This window comes from Propithecus coquereli, unplaced genomic scaffold (assembly GCF_000956105.1).
Source record: "Propithecus coquereli isolate 6110/MARCELLA unplaced genomic scaffold, Pcoq_1.0 Scaffold93, whole genome shotgun sequence".
Taxonomy (NCBI): Eukaryota; Metazoa; Chordata; class Mammalia; order Primates; family Indriidae; genus Propithecus; species Propithecus coquereli.
In genome coordinates this window covers 5,034,247-5,046,401 of record NW_012155618.1, presented here as the reverse complement: position 1 = coordinate 5,046,401, position 12,155 = coordinate 5,034,247, and the positions used below count along the sequence as shown (strand labels likewise).

Sequence of the window (12,155 nt, the reverse complement as noted above, 5' to 3'; positions counted from 1 at the left end):
GTCTCCCACAGACGGAAGCAAATTCCACACGCCCGTCTTCCAGGTCATGCATGGGTTTGGTGAAAGCAAACTGTGGGGAGCAGGCTCTGTGGCCAGTGAGTGCACCACAGCAGGCTTCCAGGAGTTGAAAGAAGAGGAGGGCAGCAGCGGGCAGATGAGACAGGTTCTTTATTGTCAGGGGATGTAGCCGCGGCAGCAGAATGGCTGAGAACATGGCGAGTACTTATATGTGGGTCAGAACAATAGTGGCAACATGCATGGGAAAGTGTGATCACATGGGTACACACAGGAGATAACACCTTGGTTACATAAGTGTGTTGACTTATGCCTCCCCAGAAGGCCAGCGGAAGACACACTGGCAATTATTTTAGTTTGGCCTAAGAAACCTATTGCCTATACAAATGAATTACTCTTACGGCCAAATGACGCGGTTTCCAAATGACGTGAACAGACTAAAATTTACTTATACATATTTAATTAAAATAGGATAGACATAAACCAAAAAGAAGAAAAAAATCAGCATAAAGTGTCACTGCCATTTTGTTTGCAGGGAGGAGTAAGGAAATGGAACAAATTCCCAGAAAATGGTCTAAGACCATCCCAAAATAGCTAGCTTACATAATGTTAAGATTCAATGCCAAAATTAAGTGTTATCCCACTTAATCTACAAATGAAAAAAAGGACTCAAAAGTTCATCCTGTTTAGTATAAGAATTTTTACATTAAATATATAGCGATTCATTTCTCAGAAAGTGATACTGGCAACTTTTACAAGAAAGAAGTTTCCATTATGCATTGACTAGAAAATGTCAAATACAACTAAGCAGCTATGCTATAGCTCAGTAAGTACCATTAAACAATCTCGGCTAGTATACATTTCGGTTTATTACAGAACTACGTTTGGGTTTTAGAAAGGCAGCAATAATTATATTTTGGCTTTTAGTCGAGATGTTTAACATAGTTAAGGCGACAGTTCAAGCATATTAAGTGAAGGTAGTTAAAATTTAATGACAATCATCACAATCTCTTGCAACCTACATACACTATATAATGCTTACATGGAATGAAACCAGTGTTCTTAATAGGTGTTTTACACACACACACGGAACTAAAAAAAAAAAAATCAAAGTCAATCATTCTAAATGTACATGGTAACATGTTAAAAATGCAAATACAACATAGCACTAAAGTAATATGAACAGCACTACACATTACCTAGGAGAAAGGTGACTGGTTCTCACATAAAGCTAAGCTTGTATCAGTCATCCTAATCACAATGGCTTGTAAAAGCATCAGGTTTCCAGTAGAGAAACTATGCTAGGAAAGTCAGTAAATCTCTTGAAAGTTTCACATCTGTAAAACCAGGATAAGGCTACCACTATTTTGAAATCTGAACAAGGTATCAGAGGAGACAGTAAGATTCCCAGCCATATGTAGATAGGAAGGTCCTCATGCAGCATATGCTCGCTGGCTCTGGGAAAGCTTCATGTGCATAATACAGAAGTTGCCAAAAAAGGAAACTGGAGATATTCAGCTACATTTTTTGTTGTGCCATGACTTTTAAACCTCAGGAATGGTGTGGTCCATCAGACTTTTCATAATGCTTGGGGCCATCCGTTTAATAATGTGTTCAAAGATAAAAGCAGGCATGATTGTAATAGTAACTACAGTCCCAGCTGTTGACAGTATGTCTGCAATTTGAGAGTCCTTCAATCCAATGACATTCTGCCTGTTGATTTCACAGATGTTATGTTCCATGAGAAGACCATTTCTGGCTGCAGAACTATCTTTGACTATGGATGTTATTTTTCCATTTTTAAAGATAAAGCCAACATGTCCAGTACTATCTTTGTGCATGGTGATTGTCCGTTCAAAGGGCCTGTCACGAATGGTCATAGTAATCTCTCCAAAAGCCTGTTTGAGCACCTTGTGTGCTTTATCAGAGCTCCAGCCAGCACAGTTTTCACCATTGATCTGGAGTACTTGGTCCCCAAATCTCAGACCAACCAACGACGCTGGAGAATTAGCCTGGACTAGCTGAACAAATATACCACTATCTATTGATTTAAGCCTGAGTCCAATTTTTCCATCTTGATCCTTACACAAAATGACTTCACGAATCCCTTGCTTAATTTCTGCTCTACGAATTCCAACATCGTTGCCAGTCACAGGAGCCACCACATAATTCATACTGCAAGGTCCTGCTACCAACTGCCCCTGAACTGATGCTCCAGGGACCATGGCCATATTTGCACGTATTTCTTCTTCATTTAAACTCAGGCCCATGTATTGAGAGAGCTCCAGATACAGTTTAGGATAGAGACTTCCATCTTGAGAGACAGGAGCAGAAGCTTCTGACAAAACTGCTGGGTTGGCAAGATTTGCAGAAAAGGCAGCCTGAGCCTGAATTACTTTGTCTACCTTCAAGTCTTCAAGAGATGGATAGAGGGACATTTTTGCAGGGTTTTTCTAGACCACAGGGATGCACTCGTCGCTGCCTCCTCCGGTCTCCGGCACTGACTTCTGAGGCCCCTCGATTAGGCTTTGATTTTAGGAAATGTTGTGTCTGGTTTGATCTTCTATCCAGACCACTAAAACTTTCTCCATATCAGCAATAAGACCTTTTTGCTTTCTTATCATTGTGTGTTCACTGGAATATCACTTTCAATTTCCTTCAAGAACTTTTCCTTTGCATTCATAACTTGGCTAACTGTTTGGAGCAAGAGGCCTGTCTTGGCTTTCAGCATGCCTTCCTCACTAAGAGTAATCATTTCTAGCTTGACTAAAAGTGAAAGAATTATTACTCTTCCTTTCACTTGAACACTTAAAGGCCACTGTAGGTTATTAACTGGCCTAATTTCAATTTGTTGTGTCTCAGGGAATAGGGAGGCCCAAGGAGAGGGAGAGAGATGGGGGAACAGCCAGTCAGTGGAGCAGTCAGAAAATACACAACATTTATTGATTAAGTTCAGTGTCTTGTATGGGCACAGTTTGTGGCACCGCCCTTCCCCCCAAATTATAATAGTAACACCAAAGACCACTAATCACAGATCACCATAACAGATATAATAATAATGAAAAATTTTGAAATATTGTAATAATTACCAAAATGTGACACTGAGACATGAAGTCAACACAAGCTGTTGGAAAAAATGACACCGTTAGACTTGTTCAACACAGGGTTGCCATAAACATTCAATTTATAAAAAAATGCAATATCTATGAAGCTTATTGAAATGACATTTGTCTGTACTTAATCTCCCTGGTCTCAGTTTAATCATGTTCAAAACAGGGATAGTAACAGTACCTATCTCATGGTGTTCATGCAAGGATTAAAAGAGTTAATATATGTGAAGCACTAATCAAACAACAAATGCCACCTAGTAGCTGTTATCACATCCCCAGTTGCCACTCTTTTAATTTCTATACTATCTTAAAAATTTTGGGAATTAGGACAAAAATTTCCTAAGGAAGGGTGGTGACCATTCCATCAGATCCATGGTGCCATCAAGAATACATCCTTCATAATCCCAAAGCCATTCTTCTAGAAGAGTGGAATGTGTGGTCCAGGTTCAGAAGTGTGCCCGAGTAACTTGTGCTTACTCTAAATGATATCTCCCAGACTGGTCTGCACATAGTCACAGAAATGCAGCCACCTAGCCAAGCCTCTAGCACTGCTTACCTTATTTGAAAAAAGCTGTCACTATCTTCTCTCTCCATTAGCATTCTCCTCTTCCCTTTAAGTTCCAATCAAGTCATAACCTTCACTCTTGCCTCTGGTTTGCACTGATTCTACCTCTTCCTGATTGCTCATGAAGTCAATATTTTTTTAATCCCACATATTTTGGTGCTTGATAGAATGCCTTCCTGTAATCCTCCATTTCTTATGTACTTGGAGGTACAAAGAAATTTCCCACTGAACTTACACTCCTGCCTTTGTCATAACCCATGGTGACCTTTGGAAATCACTCAACCACTCTGGATCGCTTTCCCTCCATTTTACAGATAAAAAGTTGAATTGGATGATATTCCAATCCTCCCTAGATTTCACATTCTAAGAGATCATATGCAGTTTGATAGCATGAGTCATGTCCAATAATAGCAATGATAGCTCCCATTCATGAGTGTCTGCCAGACCCTTCAACTATGTCATTTCCAATCTTCCCAATAATCCTACAAGGGAGGTTCTATGATACCTATTTTACAGATGAAGAAAACTAATGTTCAGTTTTGTTAAAAACCTCAACTTGCTTATGAGACTCTGTTAGTGAGACAAGATTGGGATTCTACTACGAATCTGTCCAACTTCAAATCCTGTGTCCCTTTCCCCCTTCTGAACTGTCTCATGTCTTATATGTATGCTTTTTATCACTCTTGCCCATAAATGACAGACTTATGCACCTCAAATGATCTGAAGTGAACTTTGAATTCCCTTCAAGGAGAGGGATCCTTTCACATCTTCTTGCTTGGCTTTGAGACTTGTCTGCTGTGGGGGCTGGGCCACACCCTCTGGGGGCTCCCTGAGGCTGGCACTGGGGAGAGGCATCCCGCATGGGGAGGAAGTAGTTCTTCACTCTCTAATCTATGACTGTGGACAGGCTACGTAAATCCTCAGTTTACAAACTATTTTCATCCATTAAATAAGGACAATAACACCTACCTCCTGTGATTGCTAGGAGAAATTTATACAAGGCAATGAATGTAACATCAGTGTATGTTGTTCATTTTTGTTCCAAACTAACCTGGATGCAGAACTCAATGTACTTTCCAGTTCTCTCAAAAGTAAACACGCACACATGCACGCGTGTGTGCACACACACACACACACACATTAGCAATCAGCAAAAGCCTCTCTGGCTATCTTACAGGGTGACAGAGAGAGGGTTTACGTCACACACACTGTAGCAAACAACTCCACACTCACGTTCTGAGTTGCTTTCCCCACATGATGCTAAGCTTCTCTACTTCCCATCTCCCAGTCCTCCCCCAACTTTACAAACCTCCCCACTTGGCTCTATAGAATGCAATGCCACCAGCTTTAATTTCCAAATTCGTGTCCCCTAACTCCCCATGGTATTCAGAAAACAAAGTCCCTACCGATTAACAAGACTCTCTCTCTTTGGGTAGTTATTGGAGTTATAAATAATAAAGTTTATTTCTCCCTTGTACATTGTCACTGTCATCTTCATCATCAAAAACTTCTGTTGTGAAAGATGCTGGCTAGGGTGTCGGGCAGGTGGGAGGGGGAGGAGGGGATGGGTATATGCATACACAATGAGTGTGAAACTAAAAAATAAATAAATAAACAGGGTTGTTAAACCTCAAAAAAAAAAAAAAAGAAAATGTGGTACATATACACAATGGAATACTATTCAGTCTTATAAAAGAAGGAAATTCTGTCAATTGCAACAACATGGATGAACCTGGAGGATATTATTCTAAGTGAAAAAGCCAGCCACAGAAAGAAAAAAAACACTGCCTTGGAATATGTGGAATCTAAAAAGTCGAACTCATAGCAGTAGAGACTAAAATGGTGGTTATCAGAGGCAGGGGGAGGAGCATGGATGGGGAAAGGGGAGATGCTGATCAAAGGTAACACAATTTTAGCTAGACAGAGGGAATACATTTTAATGATCTATTTCAAAGAATAGTGACTATAATATATAACAATGCATTGTATACTTTAAATTGTTAAAATATAATAGTAAATTGTAAATGTTGTCACTACAAAAAATAAGTATGTGAGGTGATGAATTTGTTAGTTTGATTTAATCATTCCACAATGTAAACATATATCAAAACATCACATTATACCCCATAAGTATATACAATTTTATCTGTTAATTAAAAGTAAAATTAAAATAAATTACTCGTGTAATTAAAAAAAAAACTTCTGATGGTAACTTAGAAGAATAATGCAGAAAGAGAGAGATACTAGGAAATGGGAGATGGGGTATTTTAATCAAATTTTCAAAAGAACTATAGACAGATCAAGAGAATCCAGTGCTGGATAAAGTAGCTCTGGAACTGGGGCTTCTGTGCTCAGAGTTATTGAACTGACTGTATCCAGCTGCCAAAGCTCCCCCTCTCTCTACACCAGGTGAGAGTAGACTGAAGATTCAGAGCCCCACTAAATGCTCACAGCAACCCACTCAGGGCAGCTCCTGGAAGGGGGCTGTGGGGGGCTCCAAAGACCACTTAGAATTGTCTCACCTAGAGGACCAGAACCCTACTCCTGGGGCTGACACACGGCATCATCTGTGATCTGGTTCACGAGACCAGTCTCACTGATTAACACTGCCTGTCACAGACCATCTGCCTGATCTACTGTGCCAGGTGATTGCTTTTGTTTGAAGGATTCCTTGCAAGAATTCAGTAGAAATCAAATTTATCTGGAAGAGGGGCAGGCATGGAAGCAATCTTGAGTTGCAAAGAAATGGAATTAAAGCTACCAAAATAAGAAGTTTTCAAATATTCCTTGTCATCTACAGGCAAAGTTATTTTATGTGTGGTAAACTAAATTGATTTTCAATATCTTAGTGAGTTATTAATCATCCACCAATGGAAGGCAGGAGACACGTACTGTGTATCTGAGGGTGGGGCCCTTTAAGAGTGCAAGGGAGAAGGGGATGGGAGGGGGGTGAAGATGTGTTCCAGTGTCATTTTTATAGTTTGCAACAACCTAGGGATATTTAATCCTGATTTTCTTCTTCTTCACAAATTAATTCTCCTGCCTGACTTTGCACAGGAAAAAGATTTAGCTGAACACTAAAGATTTTAATTTTCCATCTTTGCATAGTATCTATCAGCAGAGATCTCGCAGATCTCAGGAACTGGAGGCTGGACAATGAAAAGAACCAAAGGCTTGTCAGTGACAGCTGTAAGCCTTGCTCTCTCAGTGAGATTTTTTCCATCAATAAATTTGGAGCGGAATGAATTGGATCTGCTGTTAATCCCCCTGTGGAATTCTCAAGCAACTTGAGACTGTGCTTGTTAGAGACATTGATGAAGGGTTATGTGCTGGCCATTGGGCACCAAAGGGCTTAACATCTGTTAAGTAAAGACAGGAATCTGCGGCCACTGAGCCCGTCCATCTGTGGCACACTGCAGAGTCTGGCTCTGCCTCATCTGTGGTTGCGTGGTAATTCTAAGTCTTTGTGGGGTTAGGACTGGCACTGTCTGTTTGATTTCTAACAATCAACCTCAGCAACCAACCATATAGGCTGTTTGGCAGATAGTGATTTATAAATAAGAACAATATTATTATTATTATTAAACATAAAAATCAATGTTGTTTGGCATTTTAATTGGAAAAGTTTCATGACTATCCTCTTTGATAACTGGGTTTACCTGTGGGATAACAAGACAGAATCTGGGGGTTTTTGCCTTAGAATCCTGGGACATTGGAAGTGACCTAGTTTTAAGAGGCTTTCTCTTTCTGCAGGGGATGAAATAGGCTCACAGGGAAGCATAGACTTACTCAGGTTATAAAGTATGTTAGAAACAAAGCCAGGACTAGAAGTCAAGTCTTCCAATCCTTAGCAATAGTGCTGTCTTCTGACACCGTGTTTTCATGGTTTTGTTTAAGCTACTCCGTACCATGTGCAGATAGCATCACATGCAAATATCTCCTTAAAACAATTTGTGATTGATGATGACAGTGCTGTGGGTGCTGATTTAATTATGGGATAATATGGGGGAAACCCGTATAGTTTTCTAAGTGGAAGGGATAAAGTTGAATAAATGAGGGAGTTAAAGCATGGTTCCAGGTCCAAATTAAGTACCCCATATACTCTTTTAAGTTAAAATAGAGAGAAGTAGTCTATGGAATTTAGTCGAGTGAAATATTAAGAAAACTAAACCAAAGGCTTATTTCTTTAATTTTTCTCTTAGGTATGAAATTGCCCATCACCAGCAGGGGTATTCACTGTAGTCCAGGGACCACAGTGATCTCTGAAGTCTCCCTGGGTGGGGTCTGGGCTCTTAAAGTAAACAACACTTGCAGTATGGCAAGTCTACACAATCTGTGACTTCCAGATCCTTCTGTGGTGAGGCGTCTCCAAGACAGTGAGCTGAGGTGCTGGTGCTGGTGCTGGTGGTGACAATGGTGCTGGTTGTGTTGGTGGAGGTGGAGGTGGACATAATGGTGGTGGTAGTGAAAGAAGTGGTGGTAATGGCGGTAGTGATGGTGGCGACAGTGACAAAGGATGTGCCATTTGCACTCAGCTTTCAAGGATAGATAGGAATTTCTACAGGCAAATTTTTCGGGAATGGAAATTCCAAGCTGAGGAAGCAGCTAAGGTAGAGTAAGTTTCTCTGACTGGCTGGGATGTGGAGTGATTGGCATGTGGTAAGAGTGTGAAAGGCAACTCCAGACAGGTGCACTAGGGCACCTGGTGAAACCCTGGATGCTAGGACAGGAATTTTGAACCAATGTTTGCCCAGGATGGCCAAGAGAACAGCTAGAAGATGAGTGGAATCATTCAAATGAAAAATGATCAGAAATTCACCCACAGCAGTAAGCCATAGCATAGAGAAATGAGAGTGGATACAAGAGTCATTTGCGGATCAGCAGAACTCGACAGCTGACAGGGAGCGGAGATCAGGGAGAGTCATGCTCTGTGCAATGAACGAATGGCTCCATGAGGGCAAGGGTGGCATATGGTGTTACTTGGCCTTTCTGCAGAGTCTGGGACAGTGCCCAGTACATGATAGGCTCTCTGAAAATGTCTGGGGTCCATTTAAGTTTTTTGAGTCACCCTGGCTGAGCAGCTGAACAAGTGGCTAGATTTCACCCTCTTCCTGTCCTTTGGCTGTCCCCTGCATGCTTTCCACACTGTAACTCAGTCTGCAATTTGCCAAGACTCCAGCTAATGGATCAAGGATGACGGCATTGTGCACTGCTCCCTTTCCCTACCCCCATTAGAGGAGGGAACTCACTGAAGGGCAGGGACTTTATGATAACCTTGGAAAACCTCCCAGAAGAGGTGATATTTGATCTGGATCTTGAAGAAGGGTGGAGTTGGATCAGCAGTGAGGGAGGGTGTTTCAAGAGGGAAGAAAAGGGCTGAGGTTTAGGCACTGGAGTGAGTAGATCAGTTTTGCAGAAGTGGAGGTATGTGAGAGGGCTGTTGGATAGACTCATTCTGGTTAAACTGTGAATTGGACTCCTACATCCACTGGGATTCATCTCATAGGCGTCTCATGACTACTTTCCTGTTCCAGGTTTTCCTTTCCAGCACTGACTCCCCACTGTTGTTGGGGTAAAGCCTAAGCTCAGGGGGCCTGTGATCAACTTCATGTCTCCAGCCTGGTATTTCTTCACTTATTCCCACCCTCCTTTGCCTATCCATCCCCTTCAACACGTGCGCACACACGCTCCACACAATCACACTGGGTTTCCCAGAGAGCCAGGATGATGTAGTAGCTAATGAATGAGCTCAAAGTCAGACTTCCTTAGTTCAAATTCTGGTTTTACCACATACTAGTTGGGGGATCGTGGACAATTTACCTACCTCATTGAGCTGCTGAGGAGATGAAATGAGATGATGCATGTAAAGCTCTTGATAGAGTGCCTGGAACACCATAGGTGCTTAATGAATGTTAGTTATTATCATTCTTAAATTTAGTTTCTTAAGCATAATATGTGATCTCTCTTTCGGGTCTTTGTACATGCAGTTGCCTCGACATAAAATTCTTTCTTCCAATGAACCAGGCCTACCACTTTGCTTTCTCCTATCCAAACTGTGAGGAACTCATGCCTAACCTGCAGGACTTGGCTGACTGCTTACTTGGCCTGCTGAGCATTTCATGACCCCGTGGTAATGTACATCCCTTCTTGGTGCTCTGGCACCATGGACTTACTCTCATTGCAGCATTTACCACTGTATTTATGGCTCGTTTACCTTTCTGATTTCCCAGTAGACTCTAAGAGCTTTGAAGGAGGGGAGTGCGTTTGGCTGTTGTTTTATCTCCAGCATAGTACTTGCTATAAAGTAAGGGTTCATAAATATTTGCTAAGTGAATGAATGAAATGACAAGTCACACTGCCTAACCATAACTCTCCCCTTGTGAGAATAAGTCACAAAAGAAAGTTCCTGGGAACTATGGGGAAATTTTGTGGTTCAGAGAAATGCAACCCCTAATTCACTGAACATCCTTGGTCATATAAATGCATGCCTCCTAAAATAGATTATCACAAGAAAAAAAAATCCTGTTGAAATAGCTAATTTATGCACTCAATAACTTCTGTCTTTAAGAAACAAAAGGAAACCTCCATTAAATAAATTCCAGCATTCATACCCAGACAACCATGATGAAAAACGTGGTTGCTGAATTTGAAAAAAACAATAGTGAATAGCATGTTGGACAAGGCAGAAAACTCAATTAAGCAGAGGGAAACCTGATTACTCACTGAGAATATTTTAGAAAAAGGAAAACAAAGTGAAAAAGAAGATAAGAAATACAAATAGAAGTGGAAGCAAGATTCTCAGAGATCCTAGCTACTAATAAAAAGATTTTCTGACAGAGATGAGAATGATAGAGATGAAGCAATAAACAAAAATGCTGTGAGCATATTTTGTATAAGTTCCCATTAATGGTACTTCAAGACCTTCCATATTAGTAATAATAGTAAATAAAACATCTTGAAATTAGATGGATGATTATTACTATGTACCAAACATTGTGCTAAGGGCTTTACATAAATATTTCATTTAACCCTCATAATAACTCATGATGTAGGTACTATTATTATCCCTAATTTTAAGATGAGGAAACTGAGGTTCAGAGGAGTGATAAAGTAACTTGCCCAAAGTCACATAGCTCATGAGTGGTGGTCCTGCTGTAGATGACGTTGGGAGTGAGCTCTTGACTCAGGTTAGGCAAATCATCATTATGATTCTGGAACTGTACCTGAAAATTAAATGTCAGGCTCTCTTCAGCAATTGAAAGTAAAGACGTGTACATATTTTCTGCCATATGGTTTGTATGCCCAATGGCATGATAGCATATGTTGGACAAGCAAAGGCTTTAAAAGTGTTAGTGCAATGGAGCTTGTTCTCTCATACTGCTTTTAGAATCCAGCTACCATGTGAAGAAGCCTAAAATTTCCTGCTGGATAATGAGAAACATATGGTTCAATCAACACTTGTCACCCTGTTCAGCAATTTTCCAGGTGCCAGATATGTGAGTAAAGCTTCCTAGGTTATCTAGCACAGCCAGAATGCCCACAGGTGACTGCAGACATTTGAGAAAGTCCCACAGATTTCAGTTGACCTGGCATAAACTAGACCAGTTAGCCAATCTGCGAAATCAATGGATAGTTGGTATTTTAAAGCAGTGAGTTTGGGAGTGATTTTTTACTCAGCAGAAACTAACTGATACACAAATCACTTCTATTACTCTCAGGCAAAATTCATAACTGTAATAGAGTAAAATATATTTTTTTTCAGATGTAAAATATATCTTGGCCTGAACATTAATAGTATTAGATGATAGGCAGGCTTAATATTTCAATATAATTTGGATTTTCTAGATTAACATATAATCTTATAAGTGTCTCGGGGTATTTGTTAGGTTATCTTCAAAAGAAGAAATCATTTTGGCTTCAAACAACAAAAGAGCAACTTCTACTGAGCTTAACAGAAAACATGATAGTTCTACAACCTATACCCAATCAAGCAGCCATTTGTATGTATATGCCAAATAAAAGCATTCTCAAATATGCAAGAAAGTACTCTTTTCTGCAAAGAAACTACCTAAAGACATGCCCCAGGATAATGAAAGATGAATCAAATTGAGAATTAAAAATAATGAAGCCATAGAGCTAATAAAATGGTGATGATTAGTACAACAAAAGCACACAGAGATGACAATAAATCATTGTGAACCATAATTGTGAAATGGAATAGCAAACATCTTTAAGAGAGCAGATCTATATCAGTTGTCCTCAAGTTATTTGGTCTTAGGATCTCTTTACATTAGTAAAAATTATTGAGGACCCCAAAGAGCTTTTTTTCCTGTGTGTTACATCTATCAATATTTATCACATTAGAAACAAAAACTGTGGACAATTTAAAGTGTCTGTTAAGTCATTTAGAAATACTAGTAATACACTTGGAGCCAAGATACTGATTATTAATGCCATTCTTCAAT

At 40.1% G+C, this 12,155-nt stretch overlaps 1 protein-coding gene and 1 pseudogene across 2 annotated transcripts in view; both read right to left on the bottom strand.

Annotated features, from left to right (window-relative positions):
• Nucleotides 1-12,155, bottom strand: part of TACR1 (tachykinin receptor 1) — a 141,305-nt gene that overhangs the window by 37,081 nt on the left and 92,069 nt on the right. The window lies entirely within an intron of this gene.
• LOC105826870 lies at nucleotides 1,215-2,525 on the bottom strand (annotated as a pseudogene). Its single transcript, XR_001138336.1, has one exon. The product of XR_001138336.1 is annotated as a syntenin-1 pseudogene (transcript).